At 39.5% G+C, this 19,860-nt stretch overlaps 1 long non-coding RNA gene across 1 annotated transcript in view; it reads left to right on the forward strand.

The window, feature by feature from the left end:
* Window positions 1-877: 877 nt before the first annotated feature.
* LOC121077169 overlaps window positions 878-19,860 on the forward strand; it is a 43,447-nt gene continuing 24,464 nt past the window's right edge. Inside the window, exons 1-2 of the long non-coding RNA XR_005823930.1 lie at window positions 878-1,000; window positions 7,871-8,122. This is a non-coding gene — a long non-coding RNA (uncharacterized LOC121077169). The remainder of the gene's footprint in view (window positions 1,001-7,870; window positions 8,123-19,860) is intronic.

Genomic DNA, 19,860 nt, shown 5'->3' on the forward strand with positions numbered 1-19,860 from the left:
TCAGGGCAGGAGGCCTGCATGACCCCAAGCCCGTCCGACAGTGGCTTACACTACCCAGTGCCACACATTCCATTTAATAAACTCCATTGATATATTTAATAAAGACACCTCACACTGCCACAGTTTCATGTGTGACCTCTCTGTGGTTGCTACCAAAAACACAAAGCAAGAGAGTCAAGGATCATTAGCTGACGAGACAAAACTGCACCTTCCCTTGCTCTTCTTTTTTTTTTTTTTTTTTTTTTTTTGTCTGAATATCAACTGCTTGGAAGGCAGTGATTGCCTGTAACTGTCTCCATTATAGAAAGTACAGCTTTCTATGAGAGCCCAGGAAAAACATTACAACATAATTCCCAGCAGTTTGAGCAGCTCACAGTCCTGGTCACTGTCATCAGACGCCTCATGCCCACACTCATATTCTACCCAGAGGCTGTGTTGATGGGTTCCTGAGGGGCTGCAGGGGTTGTCACCCCATCTCTTAGCTCTTTGTGACAAGAAAGGAGCATTTGTAGACATCAGTGCTCAGAGGAAATCCATCAGCAAGCCCCAAGCACCCCTCTGAGGGCCCCTAGCCATGCTGCACACACCAGGGGACTTCAGCTTCTGGTAAAGGTTATCTGCCTCAGCAGGGAAAAAAAAAAAAAAAAAAAAAAGAAAAAGATAGATTTGTACCTCTGTAGGTTTTAAAACATGAAGATCAAAGGGTTGAACTTTCTGGATTTTTGGTTTTGTTGGTTTTGTTTGTTTGTTTTAATTTTTCTTGTTGTCGTTTGGGGGGGGGGGGGTTGTTCGTTGGTGGGTTGTTTTTCTTTCCATTAGAAATAGTGTCAGTTGTCAAACAAAACTCCTGATTGATTTGTTTTTTATGTCTAGCTTTCAACATCCTCAAAGGCATCTAATTGTTCAGGACATACTGAGTATCTGCACTTACAGAAATCAAGCCTCAAGTGGAACTCCCCTGAAAGCAAGGCACCGGGAAGCCAAGATTAGTTTTCAGAAAGTAAGTGGTTTTCATTTTTCGGTTTCTCAAGGACTCTTTCAAGGGCCAAGCAGATGGCTGGGAGATCCACAGAATGGAAACCTGCAGTTCTAATGGGGACAGAAAAGTGTGTGTAGAGGGGGTTGTTTGTTTGCAGTTTTTTTAGTTAAATCATCTCTGTGTTTGATAGCTATTTACGCTCTTTTGCAGCTAAAATGGTAGTGCATTTTTGTGGACTCTTCCTTTTCAACAAAGGACTGAGGAAATTGCCACACTAATTCTCTGAGCTTCCTAGCAGCTCTCAAGCATATCCAGAAGAGCAATTCCCAACTTTAAAATACAAAGGGAAACAAAAGAATAATAGCACGCAGAGATCAGTTCAGAAAGGCCCTTGAAAACTTGAGGCAGCTATGGCCATGTTCCCATAGCATTTTGAGTGGATGCTTGGGCCCGTACTCAAGACCAAGCCAGCTTTAGCTGCCCTGTGGTTCTTTCATGAGCACTTAGGATCGTGTTAAACTTTTGTGCAGCCGGAAGTGTTGGTCAGCCTGCTGTGCAACTGGATAGACTGCGCCTAGGCCCTGGCAGTTTTGATGTGCATTGGACGGGCTCTGCACTTCTGCAACTACAAGACATGATGACCGCAGGCAGGCAGAGCACATGGGGCAGCAGCCTGAGCCTAGTGCACACCATCTGGACGTAACAAAATGCTTTGTTGCATTAGAAAAATACTACTAATCTTGCATCTGCACGTGGGGAAACTGAGTCATAGCATAGGGGTGATCCCTCTCCATCAGCAGGCCCAGGCATTTCCAGGGATTCTGTGCCCACCAAGCAAGCATGGGCTTCTCTGAAGTGCACGCACACACACCCTCTCTGTGTCTGTTTGCATGTATTTGCTGTATAGCTGTCCCACACATTTTCCTTGCTAGCCTGTCATAACCATTACTGAAATATGCTTATCTCATATATGCAAATAGCAGGATATTTATAAGGTTCTTTGAAATTTCCATAATTGTGCTGTAAAAAAAAAATCTCTTTGCTTATCTCACAAAGTGTTGTAACCACAGTGTTACTTTTATTGAAATCCAAAAATCACTCAGCAAAATAAGAATAGTTAAAAAACTGACAATTTTTTATATTTTTGAAACGGAAGAAAAAGAAAGGGAGCAAACTGGGTTTTATTATTTTAAATTAGAAAGTTTAATGCTCACCAAAAAGGATATAAACTGTAAATGTATTTTAGCAGTTCCTAGAGAAAAAGGAAGAGGTTTTAATAATAACACTGTGTGCTCCTATATCATTTTCATTAGAAAAATCTCAGAGCGCTTTCTGCTTATTAAAGAATGGAATGCCTCAGAACACTCTTGGGATATACTATAGAAAAGTATGGTAACAAATATAAATCCACATTATGCTCTATACTGTGATTACCTGGAACTTCCTTGCCACCTCGGGGATATACAGCTCCCTGCTATGGCTCAGGACTACCCTGCCCTCCTCAGCACAGCCTAGCCCAGCTGTGACTGCAGCTGGCTGCAGGCAGCAAATGCAGTGCAAGGGACTTGTGTCTGATCATTTGGTGGGTGCTGGACCAACACCTGGAAGGTATTTCCCAAGCTGAGGAAAAGAAACATTCACCAGCAGTAGGCCAAGCATCAAGCTGTGCTTGTCATGGGCTCCTGCCACCTCATGTCTTGCCCTCAGGGGGCTGTGTGAGGAGCGCTGTAGGGAGCTCTGGGATAACCCTCTGCCTTCTCTGGGGAACCCTGGCCTGGCCCTGGCCTCACATGCATGGGTTACTCACCAGGTGTAGGACCTTTCCCAGGCAGTCTCTGACCATTCATCTTGAGAATGACCTGGAGAGGACAGGAAAATAAGATACTATCCTAAATTTAGCAAGAGTCATAAAATGTACACTGGAACAACAAAAGGAGGAAGAGAGGATGTAAAGGTAGAGGACATTCCCTGGGCTGACGAAGAAAATAATGTTAAAAAATCCCTGGTGTTTAATTTCAGAAAATACAATAGGCTGACTGAGTGCCCAGAAGAGGAACAGCATGTTAACATATCTTAGATAAACAGGAGCCAAACTGTTAGCCTGACAGAAAAATGAGAAAACCCATCAATGCAATGGGGGGAAAATAATAAATTAAAAAACAGATGGTTCAAAGATGTGATTGCATCTTCAGCTTCAGTGAGAGGAAAGAAGGGGAATACATACGTATTACAGGCAGCCCAGGAACACAAAAGCTGGAAAAATATACACGAAAAGAAGAGGCAGTCTCGTCATAATGAAGTTAATTAAAATAGCAGGACCTCAAGTTATTTTAGGTCCCAGTGGTAGAAACCCCAGAATTCCAAGCCCCATTCTTCATTAATACAAAAAGTTTCCTATTTCATCCATGCTCAGAAAGAGACCTCTTCCTTTATGTGCTAGATAGTGAGTCAAGGCAGATGGGAATTATTCTGAGCTTGGAGAAAACAAAGAAGCACAAATTAATGGATTACTGGCAGAAAGGCAGTTTAAAGCACTTTGCCAAAGCGCAGTTTAGTTCTACATTTATTCTTCATACATATTTTTTTCTGCAATTCTGTTTAGATCAAAAATACGTGACCAAGCAAAGATGCACATCTATATTGTGTATAGACTGGAGTGGACATTAAAACAAACAAACAAACAAGCAAGCAAAATAAAAGCAGACATTAAAAAAAAATGTTTTAAATGACTGGTGCAGTCATTTGCACTCAGTACACAGAAAGCTTGCCAGCCTGATCTCTTCCCACAAGTTCTGTGTGGGTATATATGCAGCTGTACCTCTGTCACACATATATACACCGATATACTACTGTTTTATATGAGGAAATACACATTAGTTGTGGAGGGTCCTCATGGCCATAGGCACCCTGGCCAGGATCCTTGTTTTATCAGAATAAGTTTTGCCTTTGGCTTCAAAAGTGGCAGGGTTTCACTCGATTCCTTTCCAGCATTAAAGCATAAAATCTGTAACTATACTTTCTCTGCCTAGGACTATATTTCCACCACTTATGTGAGAAGTCTGGAAGTAGTTTAACTGTGGAAATTAATCATGCATAAACAATTTCAGATATGATACCAATATTATTTCAGTCATAATTTGGCAAGATGATGGAGGCAGGAGCCCAAACTGTACTTGTATTTGAACGCTGTTGATTCCTTTGTAACGCTTAACTCTCAAGACCTCAGTTTTATATCCCTTGGGAACAGAGCCTCCCTGTGTTTAAGGGATTGGAAACAGAAGATATGGAGATGTAGGTTCAGTTCTTGTTATATGACTTTCAACTGCTTTCTTAACTTCCTGCCACCTATTTTTTTTCCCTTGTGTAAAATTAGGATAATGGCATTTCTTCATATGACAGCAGCTTAATGCATTTATATCTAAAATACTTAGGTGAAAGGTGCCATAGATTGCAGAGATTATTGTTTATTATCACAACTGTTATTACTGCTATTTCTGCGAGTTTCACTCAGGTATATAAGGGCAAAATATTATGAACATTTTGCCTTATTTTGAACTTAACACCAATTTTATTCTGAATTAATTCCTTTGAATAGAATTGTTTCTGAACTACATCAACTGGGGACCAGCTGCTGACCCCAAGTGTTTAAGAACTACAGATAATCATGGATGAAAAAAGACAAAAATACATTTTATCTAAGAAGTATCTACGGTTGTGATAGAGTCTGAAATTAAAGTATAATCCAGAGAGAGGGGGGAGAGAGAGTATTCTTTAATTAAAATCAGCTACCTCAAAAGATGGATATTCTCAGGAGTGAAATTTGCACTGTGCTGAAGGCTTTCCACTTAAACCCTTGATGATGCAAGGAAAAAGAATTCTCAAGGAGAAATATTGGCATTAGCTGATAGCCACTTGCCACTGCACAATACAGCAAAATTTGCAGAGGAAAAATATGTGGACAATAGAACGGAAACATGAACAAAATAGGAAGCTATCTGAAACACAAACCCATGATTATCCAGCAACAAATGAATAGTTTGGCAAGGAAAGAGACATAAGATAGGGACTCAGAGATAGAGAAAGAAAAATTAAACCAGAAGTAGCAGAGATCAATGAAAACAATCAGTACTTTCTGCCAGAAGATATGTTAAAAAGACTGAAACTGAGGTTTTAGATAACTTGTTCAAAATGATGCATTGTCCCACCCACCATCTCCATAGCAATTAATGGTACTAGCCAAGGACAAATTATGGTTAAAAGAGTGGAGATTTTATGGACTCTCAGTGAAAGGCCGTAGGTGAAAGGCACAATATCCATTTGCGATGGTTCTGGGGCTCATGGTGATAACGCCTTTCTCACCTTTGGGGACAGATTGCTTCTGGGAACATAGGAACCACAGAGCACACACTTGAGGGGAGTACTCTGACGAGTATTTCATAGTGAATCTTGTTCTGTTCCCGTTTTAGTTACCATCACAGATGGCTTCCTGCAATACAAAGAAGGCTCCTGGCAAGGCAGTTTGCTGGATAACATTCGAATTGGATGTGATGGAAGTATAACCTTACAGAAACACTCATTCACCAGCATTTATTTCATTGTTTCAGTAGCTACTTTTGCACTGGCACTGCCTTCCTCACTCTGCACTCACACACTAATCTCTCTTGTGTGAATCTTGTCTAACGGTTGTCTGCAACTGGGTGGTCTCTGTGAGAAGTGGTAATGCTGCAGTTAGTGAGGAAAAACGTTATTATATATTTTTTTTATTTTTTTTTTCTGGTTGACTGGAGAAGCTGCTGCAATGGGATCAGGGGCTCTCTGGCTATGTCTGCAGGGGGCATGGGCAGTGGCGTGGGCAGCAGCAGAGGACCCTCCCTGTGCTCTGGGCACTTTATTGCTAGGGAAAGAATGTACAGAGCTTCATTTCCTATAAATCCCTTGCATTTATGCTGTACATGATGCAAATGTTTTTCTAGAAAGAGCCTAAAACCAAATTGTTTGTATAATATTGGCCACACGATATTGCAGCCAGGTAGAATGAGATGCATAGCAGGGGACTTCTTAATGCATCAGATTCAAAAATATATGTAAGTCTTGGCTGAGTTCAGGTTCCCAAAAAGTCGTTGTGGATTCAGGATGAGTTGCAGTTCAAGCAGAGGGGCTGGCCAGTCATTAAAGTACTTCATACAGGTACTCTGGCTCCTTCTCCCAGACCTTTGAAGGTATTTTAATATCCATAGCACTTTAAGTGTCTTTACCAAACTTGTCATTAGTTACCAGCATCTCTTGAAAGGAAAAAAGAATTTGTGGCAGTAAAAGAGCAAGGTCTTCCCGGTGATCTTTCTTACATTGGAAATTGGTGGGTCATAATGAGCTGAGTTGCAAGTCTCAGAGTTAAAGTATTTCATAGCAGCTCTCATCACTCCTCGTTTGCCCAGTTCTGCCGGCCTTGCTTGCACAGATACCATAGTCCTGTGGAGCACCCTTGAGCATGCAAGATGGCTGTTTCGTGGGAGAAGATAAGTTCTGAAAGTCCAGTGATGGTGGTACATGCTGGCGAGCAGTATTCACATGTTAACAGATTTCCACTTAAACTGGCAAATAGGAATGTCTATGTTAGAAATGCTGTGTGAAAGCCAAGGCAACAAAAGTCAAAATGTGCATATGAGAATATGTGGTACACACAGTATATGTCACAATGTTTACCATCACTTCAAAACATGCACCCACCCACAGTTCTTCACTAGCGGTATCCTGGAACTTCTCCAATTGGGATTAGCTATATGCAGCAAAAGTCAATTAAAATCAGCCATTATTGTACAGATCATGAGATCCATAGTGCAAGATACCATGCTCATCCCAGATGCTCATTAATAGCAGTGTGTTGCAAACAAGTCCGGGACAATTGTATGGGTTTTGTATAGTTTTCTGATTGCCTTATTTGCTCAGTTAGCATATAGCATTTTCAAATGGGTTGGATTAAAATTTTTAGCAAATAGCAAATTCCCCAGAAACACAGTCTGTTGCATTCTGGTACTAGTGCAAATGTAGGTCAGAGTCAGTAAGTTGGTTTAGCTAACAAAAACAGAGAGGGGCAGAAAGATTTGGGGAAAGGGGAATTATGTCCACCCAGCTTCCTAGAGGAAGACCTGTTAGTGCCAGCTCACTCAGCTGCTTTTACCAAGGGGCCTGCTGCTGTACGAGACATGGTGACTCATCTCTGCATCATATTTGTACTACATTTTTAGTTTGTACAGCAACCACCTGCTAAAAGAGTGGTGTGCTTGGTTGGGCTCCCTCAGTCTCTTGTGAAGCTCTTCCACGTAGTTAAGAAAATGTGATTTTTTTTATGGGAGGTAAGCTGCGTAGGCTTGTATACAGGAGCTCACATAACTGTACTACTCTAAAAGTCCAGTTCATGCCACACTTTTATTTAAAACAGTATTTACTGGTCTCAATTCAGAGTAACCTGCACAAAAATGTCCTTGAGCTGAGATCATTCTCCTGGGTGGGTGGAGACTTTGGTCCTTTAGGGAGAGCCAAACACAAGCATGTATCTCACAGGTCCCTGGTAAGGGCTCACCAGAATTACAGACCAGCAGTGATTCTAGCCCATGGAAGATCACAAACAGCTTTTCTATTGAAAAAAAGCATTAACTTAACAAGAAAAAAAGGTCTTTGTTTTAGAAAAAGTTTTCTCCACCCATACATGCACACATGACACTCGTTTTTACAGCTTACTTAAAAAAATAAATAAATAAATAAAAATAAAAATCTGTAATAAGCACAATTTTATTTACAATTAGCAGGAATAAGTTGTTTGCTTTAGTGCCAATGCTAGCAGCAATGGAAGTGTACTTTTTTTTTCTTCTTATACTGCCTTTTTACATTTAGTTTCAAGGTGAGATCAGTATCTGGAACCATGATGCAATTTATGCTGTTATCATTTCATGAACTTCAGCAAATCTGCTCCTGATAATGTATTATAATAATACTGATGATCAGAACTGGATTTGAAAATTCATGAAGACTGACGTCAACTGCCACTGTCTGTCTGACCAGATCAGAAAATGAAAACAACAGTTACTGGCATCACAGTTACTGGCATCTAGTGTCAGAGGAGCTCCAACTCAATTTTGCACACAGGTGTGGACTATAAAAATTACATGGCTACTTGTTTCATATACACACTAAATTTCTGAAGATTTTGAGACTTATATCCTGATCTCTGTTATATTTGTTCCCATTTGATTGTTCCACTAGTACCCCTTTAAAAGAAGCTTCCTGGCTTTAAAACCAAATGCAATTCTCCCTGCTGTGATGGATTCCTTCTTTTTCCTTCCTAATTGGAGCCATTTCATCAGATCGAATTTTGACAAAGATAGTAATTGTCATCCAATTTTAAGGCAATGACAAGATCAATATGAATTCTCAAATGACAAGTATTATTACTGGCCGAACACAAAGAAACAAAGAAAATGAAAAATCCATGTTCTAGAGATCAAAACAGTTTGAGGCACATGCTTGCCTTGATCCACGTGTGTGTGAATCCTGTTGACAACAATAGACGCTATGCATGTGGATGGATGGGGTAGAACAGATGGCCTTTGCCAGTCAAATAGCGAATGAAAACGAGCACCCAGTGCTTTAGTACATTGCAGTTTCGGTAATGTGGGAGTCAATTAACTTACCACCAAATAGGCTTGCGGGGAAAATTACCCACAGCCCCATCTCAGAGAATTCTGCTTCTCCTTAGCATTTTGTACTCCTTCTGCTTCCTGAATGTCAGGAGTAAATACTCAAGAAAATCCCAGTCCTTTAAGGTGAATATATTCAATATATATTTATGGAGGCAGAAGTACTTGATTATTTTTATAACATTGTTTACGTGAGATGATTTGATTAGTTAATGGCCCAAAGAGTTCGGATAGGACTCGGTTAAGGATCTAAAATGTGCTGCAGCATCTTTAGATATTTTCCCACGGTAGTGTTTTTGGGACAGATTCTGGCATTTATGCATAATAGTTGCCATATACTGTCATTTTATTTACCCTGGAACAAGAAACTTCTCCAAGGCATTTGACCCTCAGAGCTCAGCTCGTTCCGTATTTTCTACTCAGTGTGTGTTCAAGTTACCTCTGTATGGCCACTACACATGCATTCATCTCTCTAGTAAACCAGACCTTCTGCTTTCCCGCCCCCAAAACATTAAATCAAAGGAAATAGACAATTTTCTTTTCTTTTGCAGTATTTATATTCAAAATACAGTTTAACTGGGGAAAGGGATTTTGGCAAAATAATACATGACTGTCGTACTAATTGGCAGCTGCAATGATAACAACCATGACAAGTTTTAACTCTGTCCACTTCAACCCAGCCAAGTCATTAAAGGTTTCCAAGCAGAGGATTGTGTTATGAAGCCTAATAGACGCTGGTAGCTACATCGGCATCCCTGGATTGCTAAACACATTTTTAACCACCAAATGCAGGTTCAGTAGGATTTTGATCCATGGAGGAAGGTCTCAGCCAAGCACTGAAAAGATGTTCATTAGCCTCCAAAATATAAATAAAATATTTGCAAAGAGAATAATTGACTTTTGATGTTTACTTCAGGCTATGGTTAAGCAGGCAGTGTCTGTACTAAGCAATGCAGTGACCACCTGCCACAAATGCTGTGATATTTGACAGATCCCTTTCTGCCAAGAACTATAATTCCTATTTAAATCTAAATAGAGGAGCCATGAATGCAGATTTCTCATCACAAAGACGCTGATGTTAATCCCCAGTACAGAAAAATAAGAAAAGCCAGAACGTTTTATTGGATTTTATATGGAAGATAATTAAACAGTATTTCTTCTTTACTTGTTATACAGCATCCCATCAACATTCCTGCTGAAATTTGTTTATAAAAAAGCCAGAAACTTTTATTACATCTATATGTATATATATATAAAAAAAATATTAACAATTTGTATATTTGAACTTACATTAGAATAACAAAAAGCAGGTAAACAAAAATGACCAAAGAATGATACAAATAAATGGAAAAAAAAAAAAAGAATAAGGAAGATGCAACGCTGTTCTCCAACATACAGTTTTATATTCTAAGCATGCCAACAAAATAAATGTTTATGTGCATATGTATGTATCATATATATTCAAGTACCAAGCAGTACTGAAAACCTAATCTCCCAGAAGTTAGGAAATGCTAGAATTACATGTGCTTGCACACCTTTCATTTGGCCTTTTTGCTTGTATACACACAGACGTATGCTATTTTTTTCACACACACATCACACAAAATGGTGCAGTGTAGGCAGAAAATTGGCTGGCAGTATGATGTAATCTCTGAAAGAGCTGCTTTGCAGAAGCCTGTTTCTTTTTTGCCCACAACCCAGTTTGGTATTTTGGATGTACCCAAGGAAGTTATCTTAGCATGTTTCCCAGCAGGTGGGTGCTGCCAATCTGAGTCTGTAAGAGAGTGTGTCTAAGCGTGCATTTAAAGCGGGCTTATTAATAGAGGGGAGGCAGGGGGCGGGGGGAGCTGTATCCAAGGTTGCATCCTCGGCATTTAAAAATGTTTCAGTTCAGCCTGTGCTGCCATTTACTGCATTATGTGATGCATGTGGATTTTCCAAACAAAAGATGTTTATGAGGAGAGTATATTTTAAGATCCTGTTCATGACTTCTCAGACCCCTCTCCAAGCAGATGGCCTGACAGTTGCAAGAAAACTATTCAGAAGCCAAAAGTAGCATTTAAAATTCTTTTAAAAAGACAGTTTGTTCTCCATACACATGTACAGTGTAAGCAGGTACTAACTCTGCAGCAGCATCTTCCAGCGTATTCCAGCTCTGACAGCACAAGCGGAAGACTCGCAGGCTGCGAGGCGTGCAGCCCCCCGCAGCGCCAGCAGCACGGCACAGGACTGCCATGTCGCGTCAGCACCCCGATCCACTCCCTCTGAGGCTACTTTCAGCTCTGGTTCTTGCGAAGGGGACCATTAAAATTCAGACTCCACTCACTGCTAACTTGGAGTAATATTGATTGGAGGTACAAGAGTTTCTCTTTTACACTCAAATTAGGTTATAGCCACAATGAAAATGTTTACTTAGCATTTATAAGTGCATAGAAACAAGCAGGATTAGTGAAGAACTTTCCAAGGACATGAATATATTTAATTCCATTCATTCATAGCCAGCCTTGACTGTTACCTAGCTGTAGTTGAAGTTCATCGGGGAAAATAACCAGCTGAGATCCAAATAACTAAACTTGAGCCACTTGACCATTACTAGGTTTATGCATTCTGGAAGAAATCTATTGGCAGTGACTTCACACAGCTGCATTTACTGACTCTTTTAATTGCCTTCTACTGAACCTCCTGCTTGAAGGAAGAGAGCACTCCCATATCATACACTTGATAAATAAATAATACCATCCCTCTGGAGAGAAAAATTCCATCTCTAACTAATCTAATCACAAGGACAAGGACTGACCATCCTTAGGGTTTGGGGCGATTGTTTGTATTTGCTTTTCCTTAGCCTAGGTAACTGAGGCTTATTGTTTGTATCATCTAATTCATTTAGAAATATTTCTGAAAATTTTGCCTAATAGTCTGCAGCAATGAGTTGCAGGGTTGGTTATAAACTGCACAAATGTTAGCAGAATTTTTCCTTCACCTTTCCATGCATATTTGTTCTTGAGAGAAAACAGAATAAATAGCCTCGTCTCTCTGCTTCTGTTATATCATCTTTTACTCTTGTGTTTTGCAAACTAAACAATGCTAGTCTTTTTAATCACCTTTTAGATGGAAGCCTCTTTCCTCATGTGTTTAATCATCTTTTGCTGCACTTTTTTACTGCAGAGGTAACTACATATGAGCGTATTCACCCCTGGAGCACTCAGTAAGTCTACTAAAATCAAGTCTTAAGGCTTAGCAGAGGTTTTTGTCTTTGCTCCTCAAACAATCCTTGTTCATCTCACTCTAAATTCACTTTAAGAAACAGAGTTCCCCGGTGCAGGTGCAGAGATATGCAAGTTAAGAAGTGAGGAACAGGCCAGAGAGGGCTGGAAGGCTTCATCTGGCATTCAGCAGCGTGGCCACCAGTCCTGACTGGCTGCAGAAGTGAAGGCAGAGAGAGACTGGGACTGGGTAAGAAATTGCTTCGTCTGTATGAGGATGAGCTTTTTAAGCCTATATCTTTCAGATATGACAATTTGTAAATGATGCTTGGTTCCATCTTCTTGGGGCTCATTTTTGATTCAGTCTGCCTTTGACCTTCACTTGCACTTTGCAGTACTGTAATATTTCAACAGTGAGAATAGGTTCAGATCTGGTGCTACAGCTTGGCTCAGCCCAAGTGGGAACATGAAGGCTAAGTGAGAAGCTGGTGAAAGGCCTCAGGAAGCAACACACTCTCCAGGTGGGACTAGCATCCTCATGGGGGTACAGTCACGGCAGTTGTTACTTCTCATTTGACCACACTCTTCTGTCTTCTGTCCTACAGCTTTTCTTCCATCGCTTTCTGCATCTGGAATGCTGTGTGTATTACAAAGGCCAAAACTTTTGCAGGGAGAAACCAGTATATTTATGCTTCAAAGGGATGGTCAAGGTGTATGTAGATTAGCTGAGGATCAAGCTCTAAAATGTTTTGTGTTGGATTCCCATCCTCTAATTTTAGCCTTCTGAAGCTTGATCATCGAGTCCAAACTTGTTGCTTAATGTTCCAATGCAGTCAGTAGAGAGAGGAGTTGGTTCATCCTGTCATAAAACAGGGGTCTGTGATAAGAGGTCTGCTCTGAAGGTACCTCTCTTTCCTTTGGCAGATTGGAAGATTGTTTAGGTGATGAGGTAGGTGATTCCCTTTATGGGCTGTAGTGCTGCCTAACTAAAAAAAAATCAGAAGTATATGCTCACAGATCCCATTCAATCTTGGTGTGAGGACAAAAGAGCTCTGGGGCACTGGAGGCTCTTTCAGACTCAGGCTTCCTTACAGCAGTGGCTGGAAAGAGTAAATATGGGTAGTGCAGTTACAAACCTATTGCAAAATATGCTACATCAATCAGCAGTTAGATTTACATTTACGCTGGTGGTATATGGTTATTAAATAAAATAAGTGATATACAAATTGGGGCTTGGGGTTGAGGAGAGGGTGGGACTTTTTTGTTTTCTGTTTTTGTTTTTGTTTTTGTTTGTTTGTTTGTTTGTTTTTGTTTTTTGGGGTGTGTGTGTGTGTGTTTTTTTTCCCTCAGCTAGTTATAACTTATCTCTCTAAAGCTCTTAAAAAAGTAGTTAAGGCACTGAACTTCCCTTTCAGTCTTAAAATTGATTCAAATATATCTTGTCCTTGGAAAGTTCTTTGTTAATCCTGTTTGTATTTTTTTTTAAATGCTATGCAAACGTTTTCATTGTGGATTAATGTGCTGTTTCAAAGCAATTGCAGTTGAGATTTTAGGGTTGTTAATTCAGAGGAGGAAACTTCTGTTACTATTCCGGTTCTTTGGAAACTATTTCATTCAGTGCCCTTTCTGAATCTTTGCACTAGAGTGCTAAATGAATACTATAAAAGGCCATATTAAAGAGGATTGTATATAGTTGACCAGGGTTCATACCAGGGACTAGTTTTAGATAGTGTCTTACATTGAAAATATGATTCCTCAATTATAGCTCCTATTGCAAAAATGAAATTACCTTGAATGCTTGGTCTAGTAGGCTTATTTCTGAGAATACAATAGTAAGTGGTCAAATTCCTCCTCACAGTAAAGCATATCTGATTTTTAAAAATGAAATAGAGAGAGATGTGAAAAGCAAAGTCAGTCACAGTAGCCCTCGGATCAGCAAAAGGACAGCTTACACAAAGACTCTTTCCATTTGAGTAGCCCCAATAATTCCAGGATATTCTGAATGCTTCAAGTAGGAGTGTCTAAACTGCCTAATGTTCTGCCAACTGATTCAAGACACTGCAAAGAGGGTCAAAGGGCCAAAGCAAATATGCAGAAGCTCTTAAATACATTCACACTATTCACAGACAGTAATCAAAGTGATTTGCAAATACATCTTAGAAAAATGTAACATCTTTGAGATCACAATCATAAAAAATAATTGATACAATTAGGGGACTGATGCTGCATTTGGTGTGGCTGCAGCAATTTACATTTATTACATTTTAAAACTTTTTTTTTTTTTGTTATTTTCACAAGTCATAACATACATCTGATTTATTTGGAGAATAAGTAAGTGATTTACAGTCCTTCCTTGGTCCTTTTTTTTTTTTTTTTTTTAATCTCATAACCTGTGCAGATGCTTTATGTGTGACTTCACAGTGCATAGGATCTGACTGTGTGACTTTTCTTAGGACACACCAGACCTTGGCCAGACAGCTCTGGCTGGCAATACTGGCAGGTTGGTCTTGGCATTTATTTTGTCGAGTGCCTACTGCTACTGAATATGCACACAACCTCAAGGCTACCTACTGTGGTGTTCCTAAACAATCTGCTTTTCTAATTCCAGGATTACAGTGCTTAAAGGCACATAAGAATGATGAACATGTGGAAAGGATCTTATGTCCTTACATCCACAGGGAGTTTTGTGCCTCTGTCCTGTTGGCATTAGTCATGTAAACCTCTTGTTCATCTACTTTGGGAAGACTGATTTGTTCAGCCTTTGGTGTTTTCAGCTGTTTTTGACGTGCTAGCTGAACTATCTCAATGATTGCTTATGTGTATGAGAATTAATTATAAATTTTGACTGTGTAAAGCAGTCTCGTGGACTCATGCTTCATTAGTAATCTGATCAGTTAGCCACTGCAATGCAAACTGGCATCATTAACACTGCAGATACTATAGCCAGAAGGCAGTGGATATTTATGTGGTACACAAGATGCAGAGTTTCACTAGTTCCTTGCACTGAATTCATAACATCTCCCCCTTACCAGGGCAGCATGTGATGAGATGATAGAGCACAAGACTAGGCATTGAGTACCCTACTGAAAACTTGACCTATGACAAAGAATCTGTCACTTTACCGGGGAAAGCAAACTACTTGGACTGCATTGGGCTACTTGCTGGGCGTGGACCTTGAGACTCTTGTGCAGTCACTTCTTCAGAGCCATAATAAACATTCCAAAAGCTGTTGTTGAAAAGCATAACACAAAAGTGAAGTGGTTATTTTCTTTTTTAACCACTCTCTTACCTTATGTGTAAAATAATTAAAATGATTCTTAGGAATACACAAAGCACTTTGAGACCCTGACCCAGGAATCTTATTGTTTGCTAGAAAAGAATCACTTTTGTTTTCAAAAAAAAAGATGACAAAGAAACATTTCTTTCCTGTATGCATTAGTAAAAAGGATTAGACAGGCTGTAATCTTGGTCAGTCTGACTTCTACAATTATGGAAAATTACAAAGATTGATGTTCATTGCAATTTATCTTATTGCATAAATTTGTACAGGATGAATCTTCTCTTTTGAAATACATATTTCCTAAAACTAGCTTATATATAAAGTGATTTCTTTTTCTTTCTTTACCCCATCAGATTGACAATAGACTATGTAGGAAAGTGCTGAAGAACACAAAAAGAAAAAGTTGGAGCAATTCTAATTGTCATGGCAATATCCTAGATTTTTCAAGAAGTTCGGTTCTGTTTAGCTAGTCACTTTAATTTTCCTTCACTAACTTGTCTCCATTCTCTGCCATAATGATAATTCTTTATATGACTGTCAGCCCTTTGCATTGTGACAGCTTAAATTAATGTTTTGATATTTCTCTCTTTGTAAGAATACAACAAAGAAGACAACTGCCAAGGATAGGACAGAAACTGTATGAATGTAAAACAGACGTTGTGCACCAATAAAACCAGAAGGAATAATTTTCATTTTACTGCCTTGTTAATAAGCTTTTGCAACAACTAATCCTGAAGACTGAGTTCTGTAGTCTTGTGTGGCCCTTCTGCTTCATCTGGATTGCACTAAAGTTCTTTCTGGAGACCTTGGATACTTCTGGAAATACTTCAGCCCATTTAGGTCAGGGAGGTTTAATACCTAAAGCAGGCTGATTTAGCCTCTAGTGCTACACTAACAATATGTGTAAGCTTTGGTGGATTAGCTTGTTTTACAATCATAATCATAATAGCACTCATTCACAGCTGAAATATTTTGCAAACTAATGTATGTACATCTCATTTTTACATACCACCTCTCTAAACGTTAAGAGGATCAATAATGTGAATTCCAAAAGGAAGATGCAGGAGAAGATGGAAGGATTTGGTTTTGCACTTACAAAAGAAGTGGTGGAAAGGAATTACCTTAAGATGTTGTTGAGGTTTACACCATCATTCCTGTTCTTAACATATGCTTTGAATATTCCAACTATACCTGACATTACTTTAAATTATGCTTGACTTCAATGAAGATGGTGCTTTTTTCAATATTATTTTAAAAATCCCTTTAAAAAGATCTGAAATATTCAGATTCAGTTTAATGTTTCAGTATAGCTGAGAATTTAGTTACTACTTTCACTCATTTTTATCATTTTCTGTTTTTCTTCTCACACGTTCCTTCAGGACCTGGCCTCACCTGAGAGATGAGGAATTTAAATGAAAGTAGAGCAAAAAAATCAATTAATCCATTCTTTGTGGCAGAAGCCACCAGATGATGCTGTTACTCTTACAGCTTCTTAGCATGTGAGCAAGATTTCAGCTTTTGAAGGAATGCTGCATTGTTATTAGTTTAGTTTTACAGTAATCCTCTGAGAGAAACGAGTAGCAGAGTGTGTTTGCTATTTTATTCTCTATATTAGGATGCAGTTCTTGGGACGAATCACTTTCATTGGAGTTAAATTTCAGTAGCCAGCTGAGATTTCTGGAAGTAGTAGGAACTTTTGTGATGACTGCAGCTATCACTGTCACAGAGTTTTGTTTTGTTTTGTTTTTAAAAAAAAAAAAAAAAAAAAAAAAAACAGGTTTCACTTAGGAGAAAGTCCACATTATTTTCTGTTCCACCAACAAGTAGATACCAAACCCCCAAATTCTGTCACTGTACAGAAAGGAGTGATAGTTCCCACAGATGGAGGACACTGAAGAAGCACTGGGTACTCTTACCTCTGTGGATGTGATGGGCCATATAAAGGAAGCTGCAAGGAGAGCTCTGTTTGGATCACAAACCATCCTTTTGACCTGTACCTGTCCCTCTTTGATAGAGTGCTGGTCCCAAAGAGCTTCAAAGAATAGATCAGAAGTGTGTGAAATACTATTTATCTTAATGGACCACAAGTGCTGAAAGCTAGGGATGAAAAATTTAATATCAGATTTGTCAAATATTTCACTTGCTGATAGGATCATTTTAGCAGAAATGACCAATGGCAGTGTGTATCCATCAAATTGAAGGTTTAATATAAAAAATAAATAACAAAGGAGATAGGGCGTTAAGTGGATGACTCATTTATGCATTTTAATTAAAAATCTTGATGGTTTAAATGCAAGTGAAGCAAACACAGTAATGCCAATGCATTGGCATGCTTAAAATCACAGCAGCAGCAGAGATTTGGTTCAGTTGGGCATAAGGATGATAGCAACCTGAGTGAAACATGTGAGAAAGTTTTACTGTATCTGCAGAAGATATTGCCATCGGCTGTTCCTTTCTCTGCTTCTACCAGCAGAAACAACACCCACAGCAGTCATCTGAAGAAAATTAGAGCTCACGCTTCAGCCAAGCTGTTAGTGGACAGTGAGTGATCTGTTAAACTAGGAAGATTTACTGAAGGGCACATGTCGACATACAAACATCTCTAGATCTGAACAAGGCAAGATTAAACTAGTCTGCCTATGCTAGGAGAAGAGAACTGACATACATATACTTGAGATTATCTTTGCCCTTGAATTTCAAAGCTCGACTGCCATTTTATGTAAAATAAGTTCTGTTTACTTTTTATAGATTTTATAAGAAAGAATAAGCCAGCACGTACAGAAATCAAGTAAGCATGTTACAAAGCTAATGCACCCAGGCTTTGCTAAGCCAATTAAGCAATCAAATCAAGGTCACAGCTGAGATGGACTCAATAGATCAATGAGATTGAATGACCAAAATTAATACCCAAGGAAATTAAATCAAAAGAATAAGGCTGGAACTGGACTTGTTTGGTTGGTCTTGGATATTTATGGAGAAGCTGTTTTCCTTTCAGTCTAAAGTCACAGCCAGAATTCAGCTCAAAGCATATGTGCCTGGCCAGCAAAAGGTACAAGTACTCAAAGGATGTTTGTGTCCACCAGGTGTAAGGTCTGTGCTGGTCCTTCCCAAGTGACACTCTGTAAAGCAAAGGATGATCCTGACCTGTTTTATTTAAGGAGGAGGTATAATATCCATAATGCTGGCAGCAGCTCTGCTTCATTATTTTTTTCCTTAAAACCCACTGTTGTAACAAGTTATTAGCCTGCTGTTCTGATTTTCTCCTTCTAACACAGAGAAAATCTTTCCATAGAAGTGACACAGATGACAGCCAAATCAAGCAATAACAGCTTTGGGGAAAAAAATAATAAATCCAGAAGAATCTCCCTAATTATATGCAAGATTTGCAGAGTTTGGTGTTTACTTTTAGGGACCTGTATGTAGTGCTGTTTCTCCATTATAGAGTGCAAATATGCAAGTGTGTGTTTGAGATAAGGCAGTATCATCCTGGTATAATGAAAAAGAAATGAAAGGAAAGAGTTCAAAATGCTTTATTTTTTTGAATCCTTCACTTGTGGTATTGACAGAAACCATAGCAAAAGTTTCAGGTAGCATGCAACTTATAGTCAGAAAAGGGAAAAGCTTTATGTCCAGAAGCTGTCCATGCAGGCTGGAAATTAATGTTCTTCTTCCCATCAAGGTCTTCACTTCTTTAAGAGTCCTACTCATGATGATTAGGACCAGATCTTCCTAAAGATTATGCTGGAAGAATCTTGGGCCATGTGGCCACCAGGATGAGTGCTCACCATCACTAGCAATACCTGCTAGTCTAATTGCAGGTTGCATGTCAAAAAAAAAAAAAAAAAAAAAAAAAGAGAGAGATGGAGGGCAGGCTATAAAAACTGGTCTTTACTTTCTGGCTTAATGAAAAAATTAAGTGGATGCTACAGTAAAATACTTGAAAAATAAATTATTTCTCTATGAGTCCTTTCATGGTAATTACTTCCTCACCCTACCTTAGGCAACTAATGCAGGTAAATATCCTGCCAAAAGAAAAATACCTCCTTTATTATTCTGTCAGGCTAAATTTCCTTCATAGAGGTTTTTCTAGGTCCAATTGAAACTGTTTGCAAGAAAGATTTTCTCTTGAACATAGACTGAGCAACACTAAGTCCAGAGAACTGGTCTGTGAGACCTGGGACTGCTATCCCCCTTCAGCAGGAGGGAAGCCCAGAGCGGGGGGCATGTGGAGCCTCTCCTCCCCTCACCACATGCTTCATCAGCAGGAATTAATTATCGACTCACCAGGTCGCACCAGCCATCTGCCACAAACAGCCACGTCAGGGACACTGGCTGAGATGTGACGGAAGGGCACGTATGAGAGTTGGGCTTTTAACTGAAGCTGGGAGAGGGAGAGAAAAGGAATTTTTTTTGCTGGTTGGCTTGCATATCCCCTTGGATTTGTGAAGCCTGAAGCTTGGTTGCTGACCGTCTGTGCTACAGCTCGGCACAGAGTATGCCAGTGGCTGCTGAAACAACTTGTGTGCGCGACTATCACCCAGCGTGAGGAGCGGGCTGCGGAGCCAGGCCTTCTGTTTTGGCAAAACCCAACAACACTGCTGAATTAAAGACATAATGGAGATTTTTGGCAAAATTGCAACACAGCTGCCCAAGGTCATCTCCAGTGAAAGTAGCCGAGGAGGTTTACACAGAAGATGTTAATTG

The sequence above is a fragment of the Cygnus olor genome, chromosome 13 (genome assembly GCF_009769625.2).
Source record: "Cygnus olor isolate bCygOlo1 chromosome 13, bCygOlo1.pri.v2, whole genome shotgun sequence".
NCBI classification, from domain to species: Eukaryota; Metazoa; Chordata; class Aves; order Anseriformes; family Anatidae; genus Cygnus; species Cygnus olor.